Raw genomic sequence first — 22,557 nt, 5'->3', positions numbered from 1 at the left:
TTGTCAAAGAAAGGATGGTTGTAGGGATCCGGTACTATTTCTGGGGTCTCTATTCTGTTTCTTTGGTCTATGTATGTGTCTGTTACAGTACCAGTACCATGCTGTTTTGGTTACCATACCCCTGTAGTATGTAGTTTGAAGTTGGGTGGCATGATGCCTCCAGCTTTGCTCTTTTTGCTTAGGATTCCATTGAACTTTAAATATTTTCCACCAAGTTGATTAGCATTAGTCTGTGCTTTGATGTAACCCCTTGTTAAAATGTTGGGCAGAACATAGCCAAGGGAAGAACAATGTGGTATATCAATGCTTTGGAATATGTTTATTCAATCAATCTTATATATATATATATTATTTCATGGGACTGTTTACCAAGATGTTCCACATCAGTTAGATTGCTAGTAGCCCTGTAATTCCTTATCTGCTATTTCTGTAGTTTTTTTTTTCTCTCTTTTTTTTTTTTTTTTTTTGGAATCTGGAAATGTCTTTTGTTATTCTAAAGAATAATTTTCTTGCTTATAACACTCAGGCAGACCGAAACATACATAGAAGTTTAAATTCTTGCTTATGTTATTCTTTGAATTACATGCATTCTCACTGAACTCACTGAACTTAAGTGTGTGTGTGTGTTCTCAGAGATGATATTTCTGAAGTACCTACAAATGTGAACCAAACTTCACTAAACCATGCTATATGACTTCTGTGGCTACTTTAAAAATAAAAATCATTAATATCAGTATAAATGGTAAATATATATACTGGCATGTAACTACTATAAATAATTACCTCCAATTATTAGTCATAATTGCAATGTTGGTATCTACATTCACATTGTTTATAATGAGTGAAATAAAATTGTGTTCAGAATAGTGAAATTGTATCATGGAGTGCTGCTTGTTTTTTTCTTTTTTCTGAAAGTAGGATTATATTTTAACCCAGTAATCCCATTTTTGGAAATCAGAAATCTCTTTATCCTATACAACTCTGCTCACTCAAGTACTCACAGTGAGATCTCAGAAGCTAGGATGGTTCTACAATAAATATATTTATCCCTGAAGGCAGAAGTTTAAAAATACAAAATGGTGAAGTTGCTGCTATACACTGCTACAGTTGCTTCATAATGTTTGGCTCCTTAAGTAGGATATACAGTTCAGCACTAAGCCAAAGGGGTTCCTAAATGAACCAATTCATTCAAGATAATGGAGGCTTACGTTCATTATATGAAGGATTAGTTACAAAATGGCAATGCTACACTTACCAGGTTTTTCTCAAGATCTATAAAGGAAAAAATGAACCAATGATTATAACTTACACCCTTTTTTAATGTACACATTTCAAGTTCATAATAGGAGGCATTTTAATTAATCATTCACATTAGTTGCAATGAAAACCCTTTAAGACTATTATCAAGAGATATAATACAGTCAGGTAAGTTTAAACCTATAAAAGAATCACTGCCATTGACTACTATAAAATTTTAGTGCCAAACTTACTGCTATAAAAGATATGTAATGCCACAGAATACAAACGCCCATGGGAGAATAACTCAATACAATAACCCAATACAATAACCCAATAATAATGCATGTAAGCATGTGGGCAGTAGAGGAAAAGGAAGGGAAAATAGGCTATGCATTGGAAACATATATAGTATTTAGGTTCAGATAGCTCAGTTTTTCTCAAACTATAAGATGCTGAGTATTCTAAGAAGACAAATTACCAACAACATTGTTTTTTTATAAAATATATTTAATGTATTTAAACATACTTCTATAATTGTTATTATCATGCAAGAATCCACATTGAAATAATTGAGAAATAAGTGTTGGGTACATCACGAATGCATGAAGTAGAATTAAATGTCAAAGTTTCATATACATGCTAATTTTAATGTTAATGCTAAATATTTATTAGTATTTACCAACTAATTTTACTGATGTACATTGCCTGTTAATCATCAAAGCTCCACGTTATGCAACTTGTCACCATTTCAACTGTTTTTGTCTTTTTTATGTCCTTAATTTTAAAAAATGATTTAATCTATTTAATTTGTATTATTGTTTTGGACCTTTAATAAGTTAGAATATGAATAACTTTTTAAATCATTTCTTGAAACAATTAATTTTCCAGATCATGTTTTGTCTTCTTTAATCAAAGTGCACAATATATCCATGAACTATCGTATGTGTTCTATCAATATAGAATTATTTAAAAAGTATTTCCAATAAATTTGGAAAATGTATATTTTCAATAAATTTTCTAGTAATTTCTATATTACATGGTATATTCCAGAATGGCAATGGAATAATTGAACTATGGAATGTTTAAACTAGGAGGAACTTGGGTATAGTTTCATCACTTAAGGGTAAAAGTGAGGCCAGGAGAGATAAGATGACTAGGACTCACTTTACTCAGTGAGTTGGACTACGGATGCTTTCTGGTATCTAATTCTGTGCTCTTCCACCTGGCTCCTCATAGCCTGATATCACAAACATTTAAAAGACAGAAAGAGAGAGAAAAGAAGGAAGGAATAGAAGGAGAAAAGAAAGAAATAGTGTTCACCAAGAATAAAAATGTTGCCCAGTAATACTGTTGCAGAATTGAAAGATTAGATGAAATGTGTTTGATATTCAGCCAAAGTATTTAACATATCATAAAATTATATAAATAATCAGTTATATAGAAGAGACATTAAGGACTATGAAATGTACCCTAGAGGTAGACTGTAGAACCTAACAAAGAATAGATAATGGGTTCTCAGCACAGATTAGTGACTCAGCTTGAGCAAAAGCAAATTAAGGCTGAATTTCAAGAATAGTTTTAAAATTAGTTAACCCTCACAGGTAGGGGACTGTTTGAATGTATGAAACTCACTTATCTTGGCTTAGGCCTTTATTAAACCTTTATTAAAAGGTTATAGGACTGTTTTATAGAAGCCAAAGCTAGAAAGGTAAGTAAGCCCCTTGTAGGATTAGAACCCATCTAAAAGCTATCAAGAATGAAGACAATTATATTTATCACCTCTTCTTTCATGGAGTTAGTAGATTCTCATTAGTAGATTCTCATTTTTTTTTTTTGACAGGCTTTAACATGAATCATTTTATTTAAAACAGGGATCCATCAGAGGTGGTGAACTATCAGGGTCAAGGTTCTAGAGCATGGCACGGATGAAAGGTAATACTCACCAGCACCTCACATGGGACTCAGTGACAATGTCGGCAACACACCATGGAAGGAGAACAAACCCGATGTAAAAGGCACCTGGCTGGGGAGAAGCTGTGGTGTCCACTGCCTCTCTATCAGGTTTGCTTTAGTGCACGGAGGGTTAAGTCTGGATGAATCACATTGGGAAGGGAATAATTGGAAGCAAGGCTCCTAGGCAGGCGGCTACCCTCTCCCGACTGGTGTACACTCGTCATGTGGTGGAAGGTCTTGAAAGAGACTGAGGTTACCTAACAGAAACGCAATACCTCTCTCCCTTCTTCACTCTAGCAGGAAGGGGAACCCTTCCCCCAATGTCAATTTCAGCAGCGGCTTCTAAAGGCTGTTAAAATGCATCCTAACTTAAAAACAAATAACGACAGTAACAAAATAAAAGACAGAAAAGTGGCCTGAACTTAAATCAATGGGATGGTAGATTTGTAAAAATAAAATAAAAACTGGTGACCAGTCCATTAACCGTGGGGTTAATGCCTTGCCTGAAGGAAGATGTTGAGGCTGTATCCGCTATACAGCAAGCACGGAGCTGCTCTTGGCAACTGTGAGTGACTTCTCTACCCCCAAGGACTCACAAGCTGTATGTTTATTTATGAGACCTTAATCTGAACTATTCTTATTTCCTGATTTCTGGGGGAGTAGCTACAAGAAAGAGATTTTAATTAACAAAGTCCTCAACAGTTCTAAGTTACTTAAGAGTCATCTTAACATTGCTTTCATTGCAACCCATGGGGTTTTAGCCTATTTTCTATGATATAGCTAAAGAATACAATGGATAGTTTATTGCTCCTTCCAAGTAGCAGATCCTAACTTTTTTGTAGGTGGAGTGGAGGAGTAATACAGGTTCCTTTTAAGTCTCTAATGAAAGCTCTGAATATCCTTCCCAAGAGAATATACAGTTGACCCTCTGTATCAGTAGGTTTTTCATCCACAATTTAACCAACTGGGGATTTAATATATTCCACAAAAATAACAATACAACAACAAAAAACATCATCATCTTTATTTTTTATAACAACGATATACATAGCATTTACATTTTATTAGTTATTAGAGGTAATCTAGAGATAATGTAAAGTGTATGGAAGGATATAGGTTATATATCAACACTGTACCATTTTATGTAAGGAACTTGAGCATCCACTGGGTTTTGTATCTGCAGTATTGGTATTTGGCTCCCAGAATCAATCCCCCACAGATTCCAAGGGATGACTGTACAAATGAGTCATTATAATTTTGTACATAATTTCCTAGAGTCCAAACACTCCCTAAAGGTTTTATAGTAACTTCAGGTTCAGAAACACTATCCTTAACAGTTACCTTCATCTTGCAATCACTAAGCACAAGGACATAGCTGCCAATGGGAACTTACAGTAGGATATACATAGACTTATTTAATCAAATCACAGTTGACATTTTTATTTAACCAGAAATTCAAAGAGTTCTGAATAGAACATGGCTGTTTTCTAAGCCAAGCTTGCAAAGAAGTTCCTGTATGGGAAACTCAAATGCTTATTTAAGTTGCAGTCTTTGAGAGATAAGGAAGTCCTAGGGGTGCTACTCTATACATGCTGGTAAAAAAGTCCTTTGCCTTTCAAGGCAAAGTAAAGAGAGATTAAGGAATTTTGCTATGGAGAACTCCTATGAACAAAAATGTGGTATTTCACCACAGTGTTTGATAATATATGACAGCTCTCTATGTTTAAAACTGTGGTCAATAAAGTTGACCACTAAATTGATATTTTTATAAGACCTCTTCCCATTCTTTCTTTTTTTTAGGTTTACATTTTGAAATCCAGACCTGAAACCACTGTCTTAGTCCATTTTCTGTTGCTATAAGAGAATACTATGGATTGAGTAATTTACAAAGAAAATAAGTTTATTTGGCTTATTGTTTTGGAGACTGGGAAGCCCAAGAGCATGGTATCAGCATCTGGCAAAGGCATGGCAGAAAGCGTCCTATGGTGAGAGCACATGAAACAGAGAGAGCTTGCTTTTATACCAAAGCCACTCCTGCAATTGCTAACTCACTCCCATGATCACAGCATTAATCTATTCACTACAGAGAACTCTTATGACCCCATTACCTCTTAAAAGTTCTACTTGCTAAACACTGCTACATTGGGGATTAAGTTTCTAATACAGGAATTTTGAGAGATATATTCAAATCATAGCAACCGTGGACACTTTCCTTTAGCCTGCTAGTTACATGTACTGAGTTATTATCTTTCTTTTCCACTAAATGTAATTTTTTTTAAAGCCTATAGCACCTGGTATTTCCAGGTGGTCTCCCATCCAAGTAATAAACAGGACCGACCCTGCTTAGCTTCTGAGATCAGATGGGATTGGGTGTGTTCAGGGTGGTATGGCGGTAGACTAAATATAATCGTTAAGCAAGTTTCTCAAACATGAACTTCCTCTTCCAACTGATCATTTAGAATGTTCAGTAGATTCTATATTCTGGTATCATTTAATGGAAGACTTTCAGCACAGAGTGAAAGTTTATAATAATCTAGGACTATGTTCCCTTCTTATGCATTCTCAGAGCATTCTATGACATACATGTCATAGCATCCTACGACACACACATACATACATACACGTGTATATATGTATATATTTATATATACAAGTACTATGCTAGTACTATATATATATTAATACATAGACAATTTGTATAAAATGGACTATATAACATTCTAAACCAATAATTATTATTCCATAGTTCTATATGGAAGGAAATACAACCATGAATCTTACAGGGCTGAAGTAAAATAGTAAGAGATCATGGACGGACCCGGAAATTCTGGCTTTAATAGTTCTTAGCTGTGCAAACTAGGCTTGTTCTCTGAGTCTGTTTCCTCATCAGTTTCCCTGTATAAAATGGCATAATAAATTACATGACCACTTTTTAGAATTTTGGGGTGTCCAATGGGACAATTAATGTGGAAAATAACTTGTAAACCACAAAAAACTAAACTCTTAATGTGTTATCATTACTACTAAATGCACTGTTTAGTTGACAGAGGCACTATGTAATAAGATAAATGGGTGACTTTTGTGTTTAAAAAGTGTCACTCAGAAATCTATGCTTACTGGTTGGTAGGTGTCAGAAAAAGATACTTTCAAATGGCAAATAAACAGCCATTTCTATTCAGAGGCTAAATTCTGTATCCTCTGTCATTATAAAACCAGTTATTAATCTTGAGAAGTACAGAAGGTATTTTGCAAAAAATAGACATGACAAGGTTCCTAAGTACTAGGTTTGCATCTAAACAGAGATAGAAGACTTGGCCTCAATAATCAAGTTCACCCATGTCCCTTGAAGTATGGCTGAGCATTTCTATCTTTTTCAACCCAAACTCTGAAAGTTTAGAAGTCTGTGAATACCGAATAAAAGGCAACTAGGCAAACTCATGAGTTTGTCTCTAGACATGCCGGTAAAAATGTGGGTATACTCATGCATCACAGCCACTTATCATGAATGGAAACAGCTTATATAGACACTTTGTGGGATGTAGTAACATCGACAAAAATAGAACTTACATTTCTAGCCTTAAAACAATAAAAAGTAACTTATCTTTTATACCACAGAATCAACGGTCAGCAAATCACAAGCTGAATTATGTGATAACACACTCTGATTATTTGGTAAGTGTGCTCTTTTTATTCCCTCTAACCAAGTACAAAGATCTTGTGCAAATTCCCATCTCAATGTGATAAGTGGACTCAGCAAATAATTAAACATAGAGCAAACAAAAAACTTCATAAATCTCCTTAAGAAGCAACATTTCATCTTGTTCCCAAAATGATCTGCCCACCTCAGCCTCCCAAAGTGCTAGGATTACAGATGTGAGCCACTGCATTCGGCCACCACTGGGATTATGATAAGGATTGTATTGAATCTTTGGGTAGTATGGACATCTTAACAGTATTAAGTCTTCCCATGCGTAAACACAAAATGTCTTTCTATTTGTTTGCATCTTCTTTAATTTCTTTCATTAACGTTTTGTAGTTTTCAGTCTTTCACCTTCTTGGTTATGTTTATCCCTAAATATTATATTTTTTGATGCAAGTGTAGATAAAATTTTTTCTTAATTTCCTTTACAGATAGTTCATTATAGTTTACAGATGCAAATGTGAGTTTAACACGTTGATTTCATATTCTGCAACTTTACTGAATTTGCTTGTTTCAACAGATCTCTGTAGATTCTTTAAGAGGGTTGTCTACATATAAGATCATGTAATCTGCCAAGAGAGATAGTTTTACTTCTTTCTTTCTGATGTGGATCTTTTGTTTCTTTTTCTTGACAAATTCCTTTTATTAGGACTTCCTTTACTGTGTTGAACAGAAGTGGTAAAAATGGTTATCCCTGCCTTGTTTGTTTCAGACCTCATAGGAGAAGCTTTCAGCTTTTCATCATTGAGTATGCTGTTAGCTGTGGACTTGTTGAATATGGCCTTTATTGTATGCAGGTAAATTCTTTCTATATCTAATGTGTTTGAGAGTTTTTGTTGTGAAAAGGTATTGAATTTTGTCAAATACTTTTTCTGCATCTGTTGTGATGATCATGTTATTTTTAATCCTCCCATTAATGTGATGTATTACATGAATTGATTTGAGCATGCTGAACTATCGTTGCATTCCAGGGAAAAATCTCACTTGATCGTTGTCTATCATCCTTTTAATATGATGCTGAATTTAATTTTCTAGTGTTTTGTTGAGGAGTTTTGCATCTATATTCATCAGCTATATTTATCAGTAATTTTCTTTCTTTGAGTGTCTTTTTCTTGCTTTGGTACTAAGGTAACACTGGCCTTGTAAAATGAATTTAGAAGTGTTTCCTCTTCTTCAGTTTTTTTGGAAGAGTTTAAGAAGTACTGGTGTTAATTCTTCTTTAAATGTTTGGTAAAATTTACCAATGAACCATCTGATTCTGGGTTTACTTTGTTGAGAGGTTTTTTATTACTGATTTAAATCTCATTTGTTAATGGTCTATTAAGGTTTTCTATTTCTTCCTGATTCAGTCTTTGGAGGTTGTGCATTTCTAGGAATTTATCTATTTCTCTAGTTATCCAATTTGTTGGTATATAATTATTCATAATAGTACCTTATGATCCATTTTATTTCTGTAGCATCAGTTGTACCATCTCTTTCATTTGTGATTTTATTTATTTGCGTTTTCTCTCTTTTTTTCTTAGTCCTGCCAATAATTTCTTGGATACGACATCAAAAGCACAAATGACAGAAGCAAAACTATACAAGTGGGACTATATTAAACTAAAATGCATTCAGGAAGCAAAGAAAACAATACAGTGAAAAGATGATCCATGGAATAGGAGAAAATATGTGTAAATCATACATCTGATAAGTGTTCGATATCCAAAATATATTAGTAACTCAAACAACTCAATACCAAGAAAACATATAACCCCATTAAAATATTGACAAAGGATCTGAATAGAGATTTCTCAAAAGAAAATATGCAAATGGCTAACAAGTACATAAAAATGTTGAACATCACTAATCATCAGGGAAATGTAAATCAAAACCACAATAGCACCTCACATCTATTAGAATAGTTGTTATCAAAAAGACAAAAGAAAACAAATGTTAGCAAGGATGTAAAGAAAAGATAACACTTGCACACTGTTGTTAAAAATGTAAATTAGGACAGTCATTATGGAAAACTGTATGAAGCTTCCTCAACAAATTAAAAATAGAATTACCATATGATCTAAAATTTTCACTTCTGGGCATATATCCAAAGGAAATAAAATCTGTATGTTGAAGAGATATTTGCATTCCATGTTCACCGCACCATTATTCATAATAGCCAAGATACAGTATCAAACTACATGTTCATTGACAGATAAATGGATAAAGAAAATGTAGTGGTTGTGTGTATATTATACAGCCTTTAAAAATAAGTTAATCCTGCCATATGCAACATGTTTGAACATAGAGGACATAATGCTAAGTGAAATAAGTTAGTTACAGGAAAAAAAATATGGCTGATTCCACTTGATAAGAAATTAAAATAGTTAAACTCATATAAACAGAGAAAAATGGTAGTTGCCAGGGTCTGAGGAGGGGGAAATGAGGTATCGCTATTCAGTAAGTATAAAGTTTCAGTTATGTAAGATGAATAAGTCCTAGAGATTGTCAATACCTATTGTGCCTGTACTTAACAATACTGTATTGTCTATTTAAATTATTTTGAGATTGTAGATCTCATTTAAGTGTTCTTACCATAATAAAAAGTAAATAAAAGCATTATAGTAGGTCAAAAATAACGCTAAAATTTATTCCAATAATAAATTCTGGTAAAATGTATTTGGCATTTTAATAAGTGAAACAGTATTTTTTTTTTCAAAAAGACAATGCTTCCCATGGCATCATGAGATCAATCATGAGATCATATCAGGAGATATTCTGAGGTTGCATTTATACGTATCACATGGTGAGCTCAATACCAGGGTTTGGTAAGTTAATTGAAATGAGTAAAAAATTTCTATTAACTTATTGAAGAATAATATGTATATAGAAATTGCACATACCATAAATGTAAACCTCAATACATTTTTACAAAGAGTACACCAGAAAACCAGCACCCAGATCAAAAATCAGCATATTATCATCATCCCAGAAGTCCCCTACGTGCCTTCTTCTAGGCAGTAGCTCTCCTACTCCATAAGGGTAACAACTATCCTGACTTCTAACACCAAAACAATACTTTTGCCTGTTTTTGCATTTCGTTTAAATGGAATCATATAGTATGCATTCTTTTGTGCTTGGAAATCTTACGTTGAGAGATTAATTAATCTTTTCAAATGTAGTTGCAACTACATACTATCCATTCATTATCATAGCTGATTAGTATTATAGTTGCATTCTTAGATTCTTGTGAATATATTATAATTTATTAATTGGTTCTTTTTTTGATGGGCAATTGGGTACTTTCCAGCTTTTGTCTGTTACAGCTAGTATTACCATGAAACATTCTTGTACAGTCTTTTGTGAAAAGTTGCATGCAATTCTGTTTGAGATATATCTAAAAGTAGAACTGCTGGGTCATAGATTATATATTTGTTCAGCTTTAGTAGATACTGCTAAACAGTTTTTCAAGCCAATTACCAATACACACTATCACAGGAAGTGATTCAGGGTTCTGGTTGCTCCACATTCTTGCCAACACTAGGCATTGTCTATTTTTTTTTTTAATTTTTAGCAATTCTTGTGATATGTACTAGTACTGAATTATGGGTTTGGTTTTCCTCAGTGATTAGATTGAGCCCCTTTTTTACATGTTTATTGACCATCTGGATATCTTCTTTTGTGAAGAACCTGTTTAAGTCTTTTGCTCATTTTCCTGATGGGATGTGTGTCTCATTCTTATTGATTTGTACTAGTTCTGCATATATTCTGCACTCAAGTCTGGAGTGAGTTTTGTATTCTTAAATCATTCACATGAGATGATTTGGCTCCATTACATGAATGTATTAACAACAAAATGTAAGTATTTGAAATTCACTTGACAGACATTTATCAAGCATCCACTATATATGCCAGACACTGCACTAGACTTTGTGGAAATGAGTTATAAACCTTGACTTAATAAATAAATTACAGGATAGTAACTGCAGACGTTCAGGTAGAATAAATTTTCACATTTCCTCTATCTCAACACCCAAGCGTATATAATTTCAGAGGCCTTTGACTTCTAAATGTCTAAAAACCAGCCCAAGAATTAAGTTGTGTTCTTGAACCTAGTCCAATCGTTCATACAGTTTTTAATTAAATGAATCAAAGTATTGGAAAGCTTTGTTATTAGATGTTGTGCTTTGGCTTACTGCCCTAGTATTCTGGATGTTTCACAGTCTCTTATTGATGATGAGGTAATAAAAGAATGAGGAACTTGTGTGGTCTAACTGGTCAGTTTAGGTACCAGAGTTGCAGGAGCAAAGCTAGAAGTGGAAATGTGTCTAAACACCCAAGGACAAAAGTACACTCCTCAGAGACACCAGGGAAAGAGGCCAGGAAGAACTTTCTGTCTGGAACCCGGGCTAGTCACAGGATAGAATCACAGTAATTGTTGCTACTGCCACTTTCTCTGGGCCCTGCTGCCTTCTAAGCCCAGGTAGCTCAGGCCTCACTACCCAGTTTGTTTATCATGTTTAAATGTCCTTTATTAGTCTCTGCTCAAGCTTACTCAGTGCCCAGTTTTCACTAGCACTAAAGAAGGAGAAAACGTATCTGGTTGTTAAATCCAAGTAACTCATGTCTTTTCTTGAGTCATCTTTGAGAGCTTCCCCTAGAGTAAGCTTTCTTCCAGAAGTCCCAGTTACAAGCTAATATTAAACTTTACTCATAAATTCTTCAGGTACATGTATATTCCTAGATAATAAAAACAATACTAGACTATATTCGTTTCTTCATATAAAGCCATACTCTAGCATATAAAGCATATCACTTCTGGGTTATCATTAGTATAATACAAAATCAGTTAAAATATTTAAAACATTCTTTTTTCATTATAAAAGTATCATTCTGAAACATTTTAAAAATAAAAGTATAGAGAGGTATAAAACAAAATCACCCATAATCTAACTTACTCTAGTTTCTGTTAATATTTTGGCATAATTTTGATTATTTTTTCTATGTATGCTTTTAAGATGTCATTTATTCCAATGTTTGTGCTGTTTTTCAAATTAAATTTATGTCATTAGCATTTTTTTCATGTTAAAAAGACTCTTAGTAAACCTAGCTAATGATGTTTATGTAATAAACCATAAAAGAGAGGTGTCATAATTTATGGCCCTACCATTGGAATTTGCCATTTTTTGAATTTCTTTTACTACAATAAATAGTACTGAAGCAAAGACTTTTGTGCAGCAAAAGCTATTTTTAAATTATTAATTGTTTTCCTAAATATATTAATAGAATCAAAATGTAGTATAGAAACATTTTTAAAGACACCATATTTACAAAATACTTTCCAGCAAAGTGTTTCTCAATTTTGTAAGAATGTGTTTTGCCTCACCTTCATGAGCATTGGGTATACATCTTTCTGAATGTTTAAACCATTGTTGATAGATTAAAATGCTAATTGCTTTTACCTATTTTTATTTCCTTTGGTTTTTAGGAAAGCAGATTATTTTAAATTACCTATTAGCCACAAGAATTTTCTTATTTCACTTATACATCCATTCATTCAAATATTTATTGAACAGCTACTAAGTACCACACAGTGTTCTAGGTATCAGCAAATTATCAGTGAACAAAGCAGGGAAATTCCCTGTACTTATGAAACTAGAGGGAAGATGCAGTCTATAAACAAACTACTGTGAAATGTGTCAGGTGGTAAGTTCTACAAAAAGAAAATAAAGTGGGTAAAGATTTAGAGAATGAAAAGGATGCTATTTTAGACAGACATCAAGGAAGACCTCTCTGTAATGAAATATCACTTAAGGAGAAATATTTGTAAGTATTCTGTTTATTTCCTCCTCCAATTCATTTAAAGGAGTCTGTTGTTTTAAATTGTAATCCAAAAAAGATAGCCAACATTCACAGTATTTGGATCTAACAAAAACTAACTTCTTAACCTTCCTAGGTTTCATGTTCTCTCTTCTCAAATAGTATAATGATTTTAACTAATGGTGGTCCAAATCTACACATTTAGCTTTTCCCAATAAATAATAATGTGATGTTCAAATACAAAGAGAAAATGAACCATCATTTCTTTTCTTTCTTTTCTCTCTCTGTCTCTCTCTCTCTCTCTCTCTCTCTCTCTCTCTCCCCCCCTCCCTCCCTCCCTCCCTCTCTTTTTCACTCCCCTTCCTCTCTTTCTTTCCTCTAGTCTGGATGGAAGCTTGTGCTGGAATATCCTATATCCTATTTCCCATGGAAAAAAATGGTGCTAATTAATAGTACTAAATTTCTAAGGTTATTGTGAGGATTGCATGAGTTAATTGCATGCTTAGCTTTGTACCTAATACATACTAAGTACAGTCATGTGTCACTTAGCAGTTAAAATATGTTCTAAGATGTCCATCATAGTGATTATGTTGTTGTGTCAACCTCCAAAGTATACCTACACAAACCTAGATGGTGTAGCCTAATACATACCTACCTAGACTATATCAGATAGCGTGTTGCTCCTAGGCTATAAACCTGTACACTATGTTACTGTACCAAATACTGTAGGCAAGCATAACACCATGGTAAGTATTTGTGTGTCTAAACATATTAAAAAATAGAAAATATTCAGTAAAAATGTTGTAAAAGATAAAAAAAACAATATACCTACAGAAAACACTTACCGTAAATGGAGGCTACAAGACTGGAATTTGCTTTGGGTGAGTCAATGAGTGACTGGTAAGCGTGCCTGTCCATTATTTTCCACTAATGTAGACTTTATAAACACTGTGCACTTAAGCTATGCTAAACTTATTTTTTGACTCTTTATTCAATAATAACCTTATTTGACTTTAACATGTTTACTTTATAAATGTGTTAATTTTTTAAGCTTTTTGACTTTTTGTGATTTTTGACTTTTTGTAATAACCCTCCACTTAAGACACAAACAGATTTTACAACTGTAGAAGAATATTGTCTTTCTTTATATCCTTATTCTATAAGCTTTTTTCTAGCTTTGAACTTCTTAAACTTTTCTGTTAAAAACTAAGACAAAAACACACACATTAGCCTAGGCCTACACGGAATCAGGATCATCAACATCACTGTCTTCTACCTCCACATCTTGTCCCACTGGGAGGTCTTTGGGGTAAGAATACACACGGAGCTGTCGTCTTTTATGATAACAATGCTTTCTTCTGCAACACCCCCTGAAGGAACTCATTCCTGAGGCTGTTTTACAGTTAACTTTTTTTTGGTAAGCAGGAGTACACTCTAAAACAATGATTTAAAATATAGTATAGCAAATACATAAATGAGTAATATATTTATTAAGACTTTTCAGTAACACTTATTATATTATCATTAATACTTGTCATTAAGTATTATGTACTATACATAACTGTTTGTGATATCCTTTTATACCACTGGCAATGCAGGAGGTTTGTTTATGCCAGCATCACCACAAACACGAGTAATATGTTATGCTACAACTTTCTGATGGCTATGATATCACTAGGCAATAGGAATTTTTTGGCTCCACTGTAATCCTATGAGACCACGATGGTATGCCATCGCTCACTGACCAAAAGGTTACATGGTGAATGACTGTACTAAATAAAAATTTCAATATTTTCACTATTAACATAATCATCACCATATAATACTCAACCGGGCAAAGCCACCCAGACTTGATGCTCACCTTCCTCTTGCATTGATTTCTTACAAATCAAGAAATGAGATGTCAGGAGAATTTGATTATGATGTTGGCTGCCATTTAAAATTACAGCTGTGTATATATCCAGTCTACTTCCAAATTTCTTTGTGTAAATGAGCATCATTTGAAAAATTTAAGATTTACAGTTGACTCTCAAACAACAGGAGCTTGAACTGCATGAGCCCAGGTGTATGCAGATTTTCTTCAGCCTCTGCCACCCTTAAGACAGCAGGACTGACCTGACCTCTTCTTCCTAGTTCTCAGCCTACTCAGTGTGAAGATGAAGAAGATGAAGGCCTTTACAATGATCCACTTCCACTTAATGAAGAGTAAATATGTATTTTCTCTTTCTTATGATTTTCTTAATAGATTTTTTCTGTAGCTTACTTTATGGTAAGAATACAATATATAACACATATAATATAAAAACTATGTGTTAATTGACTTTGGTGAACAGTAGGCTATTAGTAGTTAACTTTGGGAGAAGACAAACATTACAGATTTTCAACTGCACTGGGGTTGGTACCACTAACTTCCATGTTGTTCAGGGGTCAATTCTATATTGAATTTAGTCTTTCCCTATTTTGTAGTCCTCTGAAAAGCCATGAAAACTTGCTGGGAATCCAGAATTAATCAAATATAGAGCTCTGTGGGTTGCAGGAACTTTTAACTATCTCACACAAAAACACAGGAAAAAAATTAAGTGAAAAAAAAAATAACTGGACCAGAAAATAACTGGACCAGAGTGGGAAAAATGCACATAATTTATTTATTCAAGTATTTATTGAGTTGCTTTCCATATTATCCCTTCATTTATAAATCATCAAATCTTATTGCTTTGTCTCACAGAAAATCTCTTTGACAGGAAATGTAAATTTTCAAATCTGCTGTTTCCTCACTACTTTCACTATTATGGCTCTATTGACTCTTACTTTTAAAAATATACAACAGAAGTAACTAGAAATACTTCTCTCACCTTTTTCCTAGTATTCCTGTTTTCCTTTCCACTCTTTGTCCTAAATATGGACATTGCCTCTCTTACTCTTTGCCCTAAATGTGGACGTTTAAAGTCACTACCTTATAAAAGACTGATTTAAAAAATTTTATATCATTTTTTACACACTAGGAAAACATCTTAAATCTGTAAGTCAATAAAAACACTTCAAAGCAAAGACCAGATAACATTATCAATCAACATTCATCATGACATGCTTTGCACAAAAGATTTTCTTAATGAATTATCCATCAAGATGTCAGATAAATTAATTGACATAGAATTTTCTAAAAGAAAGTAAAAGGAGAAGGACATAGTTAAGTACCCTGCATGCTAAAGGAAATCAATAGGCACTGAGAGAAGGGCTGCAATAATCCTCATGACTCCTTTCCACTTTCTGGTGCTCCATAAATCTAGTATTTTGTTGTCTCTACCTCATATGCTTTAATTATGCTTCTGAGAAAGTAGATTGCATAAGTTGACTTCAGTCCATTTTGGCTTTTGAGTTCCAAATGGGAATTTACATTAATAAAACAATCTGCAATATTACATTACATCAACTTTATCACCCATGTTCCCCTTCTTCCTCACCCTCCAGAAGTAATACAGAAACTAATAATCTGGCCACTGAGAGTTTGGACTCTATAAAAGGAGAACTGATTGTACCACTTACCTTCAGATGTTGTTGAATATGAAACAACATACTCAAGTGAAACATTTCACTTGAAAATGCAAGTCAATTCTAAGCAGAAAGAACAAAGCAGGAGGCATCACACTACCGGACTTCAAACTATACTACAAGGCTACAGTAATCAAAACAGCATGGTACTGGTACCAAAACAGAGATATAGACCAATGGAACAGAAGAGAGGCCTCAGAGGAAATACAACATACCCACAACCATCTGATCTTCGACAAACCTGACAAAAACAAGCAATGGGGAAAGGATTCCCCGTTTAATAAATGGTGTTGGGAAAACTGGCTAGCCATGTGCAGAAAGCAGAAACAGGACCCCTTCCTGACACCTTACACCAAAATTAACTCCAGATGGATTAAAGACTTAAACATCAGACCTAACACCATAAAAACCCTAGAAGAAAATCTAGGCAAAACCATTCAGGACATAGACGTAGGCAAGGATTTCATGACCAAAACACCAAAAGCAATGGCAACAAAAGCCAAAATAGACAAATGGGACCTAATCAAACTCCACAGCTTCTGCATGGCAAAAGAAACAGTCAGTAGAGTGAATCGGCAACCAACAGAATGGGAAAAAATTTTTGCAGTCTACCCATCTGACAAGGGGTTGATATCCAGAATTTACAAAGAACTAAATCAGATCTACAAGAAAAAAACAAACAAGCCCATTCAAAAATGGGCAAAGGATATGAACAGATACTTTACAAAAGAAGACATACAGGAGGCGAGCAAACATATGAAAAAATGTTCATCATCACTGGTCATCAGAGAAATGCAAATCAAAACCACATTGAGATACCATCTCACACCAGTTAGAATGGCAATCATTAAAAAATCGGGAAACAACAGATGCTGGAGAGGATGTGGAGAAATAGGAACACTTTTACACTGTTGGTGGGAATGTAAATTAATTCAACCATTGTGGAAGACAGTGTGGCGATTCCTCAAGGACCTAAAAATAGAAATCCCATTTGACCCAGTAATCCCATTACTGGGTATATATCCAAAGGATTATAAATCATTCTACTACAAGGACACGTGCACATGAATGTTCATTGCAGCACTGTTTACAATAGCAAAGACGTGGAACCAACCCAAATGCCCATCAATGATAGACTGGATAGGGAAAATGTGGTAAATATACACCATGGAATATTATGCAGCCATCAAAAATGATGAGTTCGTGTCCTTTGTAGGGACACGGATGAACCTGGAAACCATTATTCTCAGCAAACTGACACAAGAGCAGAAAATCAAACACCGTGTGTTCTCACTCATAGGCGGGCATTGAACAATGAGAACACATGGACACAGGGAGGGGGCACTACACACTGGGGTCCGTTGGGGGGAAATGGGGGAGGGACGGGGGGGTGGGGAGGTGGGAAGAGATAGCATGGGGAGAAATGACAGATACAGGCGAGGGGACAGAAGGCAGCAAACCACACTGCCATGTGTGTACCTAGGCAACAATCTTGCATGTTCTTCACATGTACCCCAAAACCTAAAATGCAATAAAATAAAGAAAATATAAATAAAGAAAGAAAGAAAGAAAGAAAGAAAGAAAGAAAGAAAAGAAAATGCTATCTTCCTACTCAACTGCCCCACCTAATGGCAAGAGGTATGAATAACAGCCATATTCTGGATCCCATAGCTGAAGAAACCCAAAAATAGTTTTTCAAATCTTTGCAAACCTGTAGCCTTATGACTGAGATATGCATATTATCCCCTTACCTTCAAGTCCTGCACTCCACTTATTCACAGTGCCTGAATTCATGCCACTTTCAAGCTTTTTAATTTGTTTCTAATGACAACATTTTGTCCTTATAGATGAAGAACTGTGGTGAAGTTTACTGAGATAACAAAGGCTTAGCACATCCTTATTCTATTTAGCATTAGAGAAGACCACAAAAGTCATCCACCTTCCACTCTCCCTATTTTATAGAGGTGAAAACTGAGATGCAATGAGGTAAAATGATTTTTCTAGAAATCACATACGTCTCTAGTGGCAGAACCTTACCTTCAAGAAAGATGCTTATTCTTTAGACTGCTGCACCCACCACCAAAAGCATCGACCTACCACCATTTTCTGATAATTAAATTCTTCCAATATTTTACTCTTAACAAGAAGAAAGTGATAGTATGCTCTTTAATAAGCTCAAGGGAAAACAGTGGGGATGGGGGCCTTTTGAAAAGTTAGAACCTTGAGTTAGAAAACTCAGAATATATACCCAACAAAATTAAGTACATTATTGTAAAAGAGATGTCAGCAAAATCGATTTATCTAGCATATCCCATATATGGAAGATTAGTATAGTGAGTAAAACTGTTAATGCTTTCCAGAGCCCAGGGTTTGGTGTCCATACTAAAATTGAGCATGTTTCTTGTAAACGTTGTCCCTATCTTCCATGTCAACTAAGAGTTGGGCTCCTTCTGTCTCAGCAGCTGAGACAAATTATATTGTATCTCTAAGGGGGTTGGGATTTGCTTTGCTTTGAGCCATTTGCTTTGCTGTTACATCATTTGGGTTGTTTGGGGGTTTTGTGTATTTCTTTTATTCTTGGTAGTAATATTTGATCTACAAAATCCAGACTTACCTCCCAATTCTAAAAGGCAGTGTTGGTCACAGTGTGGCCTCCAGACCATTTACATCAGAATCACCTGGAGAGCATGTTTAACTGTGGCAATTCCTGGAGCCCTTCCCAGATATCCTAAATCAAAAGTCTCTTGGGATAAACTTCAAGAATATGTATTTTAAGCAATCATTCCTAATAATGTTAATGCACATTAAATTATAAGACTCTCTGCCAGGAAGAAAAAAAAAAGGATTCTACCCAACCACAAATGGCAAAGGAAGAAGTTAATTTTCCCTTATCCCAGAAAGCCCAACTCCTGGCACCTCTTTTACCTGATGCCACAGACTTAGTTTGCAGAACTCCTTAAATTAATGAGAGGTTTCATTAGCAGAATTTAAAATGTTTTGTTCCTAGTCCCTGTCCTGAGAACAAATTACACAGAAACACAAACAGATGGTTTTCAGTTATCTGTTTTTTAAACAATCTAAGTTAATTGAAAAGCACAATGTGTTATTATCAAATAACTGCTGTACCAAAACCCTACCAAACTAAAATTCAAGGTCATTTTGAGGGAAGGAAAAAGAGGTATGTGGGCTTATGCATCTCTTTTTAATTGAAAGCCTGGGCTAACTCCTGAGCTAGTTATGTTGTTTCATAAACTGCTTTGGTCAGGTACTATAAAACAAAGTGTGTTTCCTCTTTCCCTTTCTTATTGTTATTCTCTCTCCACTTTTTCCATTTCTATCTCTATTTTCTTGCCTATTTATTACTCTATATCTTTACCTCTTGAAAAATTTCTTGAATCCCTTTTTACATATTATTTTTCCACTGGGTAGGTTTAGCTATACACCATTCACTTCCTCTGAGCAACTTGGTTTCCAGAGCAGCCTTGCCACACTTATTTTATCTTTCCCCTTTCTAATAGGAAATCTGATTTTACATTTACCCAAATGCAGAGGCACTTGTGATTCTGATCCGACAGACAGCAAAGGTAGACAGACAAATAACTGGCTGATTCCAAATTATACGATATCTATTCTCTTCAGTGATTATAATACTGTGCTCATCACTTCAGGGATGCACAAGGCTCAGTTGTAGCACTGCTATGGAAACTAGTTAACCATATTGAAATTTCTTTATGGGGTGTGCCCTTAAGTAGCACTGTCAAGGTTGTAAGTTTATTTCCTCCAACCTTTCATATAAGGAGGCACTGTTTTTCACCATTCCCAACCTCCCCTACCACACCAATCCTGAGTAAACCAAGAAAGAGGCAAGATTTGGAAAGCAAATATTGTCTTTGAATAGAAAAGAAGAAACCTGGTCAACTAGCCCCAGGACATCCCCATTGCTTTGCTGGAAGTCTGTGCACACCACAAAGGAGGTGATGATATTGGAGAGGAAAGAATTCCAGCAGAAACCATCTGGTAAAGCCTGATATATCAGTTGGGGATTCTTTTCTAGCAATGAATGTATCATTTAAATATATTAACCTCAAAATGCCACAGAGATGTCTTTAATACCACTTAGACTCTTAATAGCTATTTATTCTTCATTTTGTCCTATTAATCCTCTCTTTTATAACACTTTGTTTTTAAGGAAAATAATTTAATAAAAATAAATTTGTCTCAAACTGTCAGTATGATGATAAATCAAGCAATAGATTGGATAGTAATGATAAAATTATTACTAAATTATTAATAATAATTCTAAATATCAGGTAAAAAGGAAAATCAAGGATGCAGAGTATTCAAAACAAATCCATTATTTACAACTAACAGGAAAACTATTCAGAGGCACTGGTCAGCAAGTAAATCTGGATTAAAAATAGAATTTTCTAGAAATCTGGGTGGAATATGACTTATGTTACAAAAACTCAAAACCTAGTGAAATCTGAAGTTAATTATTTTCCTTTTCTCCTTCCATTCTATTTAAGCAATCAAAAACCTATACTTCCACAAAAAAGATGAATTCTTCAAAAAATGGTGCAGAAACAAGAGGATATTAGTTTGAAAAAATATATGTGGCTGAATATCTGTGTCACTACTTGTAAGTAAACATGTTGATTATTGAGTAAAAATACTAAATGTTAAAAAAAAAATGAAAACATGCTCAAAGAATCATCTAGCCAACATGGAACTTGCAGTCAAGGAAAATGTAATGGAAACTTTGGCTCCTTTAATTATGCTGGGATTCCTAAATAATCGTAGGAGGACATGAGCTGGTTTTGTTTTGTTTCTTAATTGACATTCTGTCAATTAAGTATACATTTATCAAATACAAAATGACGTTTTGAAGGATTCTACATTATGGAATGGTTAAAATCTAGTTAACTAACATATGCATTACCTCACATAGTTATCACATTGCGGGGAGCATTTAATACCCACTCATCTAGCATTTTGCAAGGATACAATATATTGCCATTAATTACAGTCACCATGCTCAGAAATAAATCTCTTGAATTTATTCCTCCTATCTAATTAAAATTTTGTATCCTTTGACCACTTGTCCAGTCCCCCTGCCCCAACCTGTCTAGCCTCTCCACCATTTTCTTCTTTATTTATATGAGATCAACAATTTTAGATTCAATGTGAGTGTGGCAATACAGTATTTCTCTTTTTATGCCTGGCTTATTTCACTTAACATGAGGTTCTCCAGCTTCATTCATGCAACAGCATGGATGATTAAGGTGATTCCATATCTTGGCTGTCATGAAAATAGTACTGCAATAAACATGGATTATTGTGTGTTCTTGGCACTTTCGACAAAAATCAGTTGGCTACAAATTGTGGATTTATTCCTGGGTGCTGCATTCTGTTCCATTGGTCTATATGTTTGTTTTTATGCTGTATCATGCTGTTTAAGCTAATTTAGCTTTGTAGCGTATTTTGAATTCAGAAAGTGCAATGCCTCAAGCTTTGTGCTTTCTGCTCAAGATTACTTTGGCTATTCAGGTTTTTTATAATTCCAATATGAATTTAAAAAATTATTTCTGGAAGAATGTCATTAATATTTTGGTAGGGATTGCACTGAATCTGTAGATCATTTGGAGCATTATAGAAATTTTAACAGTATTAATTATTTCAATCCATGAACATGAAATATCTTTTCATTTATTTGTGTCCTCTTCAATTTCATATCTATATAACATTATTATATATTATATCTAATTATATATTAATATAACAATTAATATAACAGGTGAAGTGAGTCCCTTGAGGGCAGAATATAATTGATTCTTTTTTTTTTTTTTTTGAGACGGAGTTTCGCTCTTGTTACCCAGGCTGGAGTGCAATGGCGCGATCTCGGCTCACCGCAACCTCCGCCTCCCGGGTTCAGGCAATTCTCCTGCCTCAGCCTCCTGAGTAGCTGGGATTACAGGCAGGCGCCACCATGCCCAGCTAATTTTTTGCATTTCTAGTGGAGACGGGGTTTCACCATGTTGACCAGGATGGTCTCGATCTCTAGACCTCGTGATCCACCCACCTCGGCCTCCCAAAGTGCTGGGATTACAGGCTTGAGCCACCGAGCCCGGCCTGATTCTTTTTTTAATCTATTTTTGTGTGTCTTTTGATTGCAGAATTTAATTCACTTACATTTATGGTTTATTTACAGATAAGAACTTACTACTGCTATTTTGTTTATTGTTTTCTAGTTGTTTTATAGAGGCTTTCTTTTTTTATTCCTCTTTTAGTGTCCTTCTTTGTGGTTAAGTGATTTTCTC

At 34.5% G+C, this 22,557-nt stretch overlaps 1 protein-coding gene and 1 pseudogene across 2 annotated transcripts in view; both read right to left on the bottom strand.

Moving 5' to 3' along the window:
• PDE4D (phosphodiesterase 4D) overlaps nucleotides 1–22,557 on the bottom strand; it is a 1,196,841-nt gene that overhangs the window by 1,155,294 nt on the left and 18,990 nt on the right. The gene's annotated exons all lie outside the window — the stretch shown is intronic.
• On the bottom strand, nucleotides 5,472–5,590 carry LOC120365945 (5S ribosomal RNA; annotated as a pseudogene).

The sequence above is a fragment of the Saimiri boliviensis genome, chromosome 1, assembly GCF_048565385.1.
Source record: "Saimiri boliviensis isolate mSaiBol1 chromosome 1, mSaiBol1.pri, whole genome shotgun sequence".
Taxonomy (NCBI): Eukaryota; Metazoa; Chordata; class Mammalia; order Primates; family Cebidae; genus Saimiri; species Saimiri boliviensis.
Note: the sequence above shows the minus strand (reverse complement) of the source record. Positions and strands in the feature narration are given on the sequence as shown.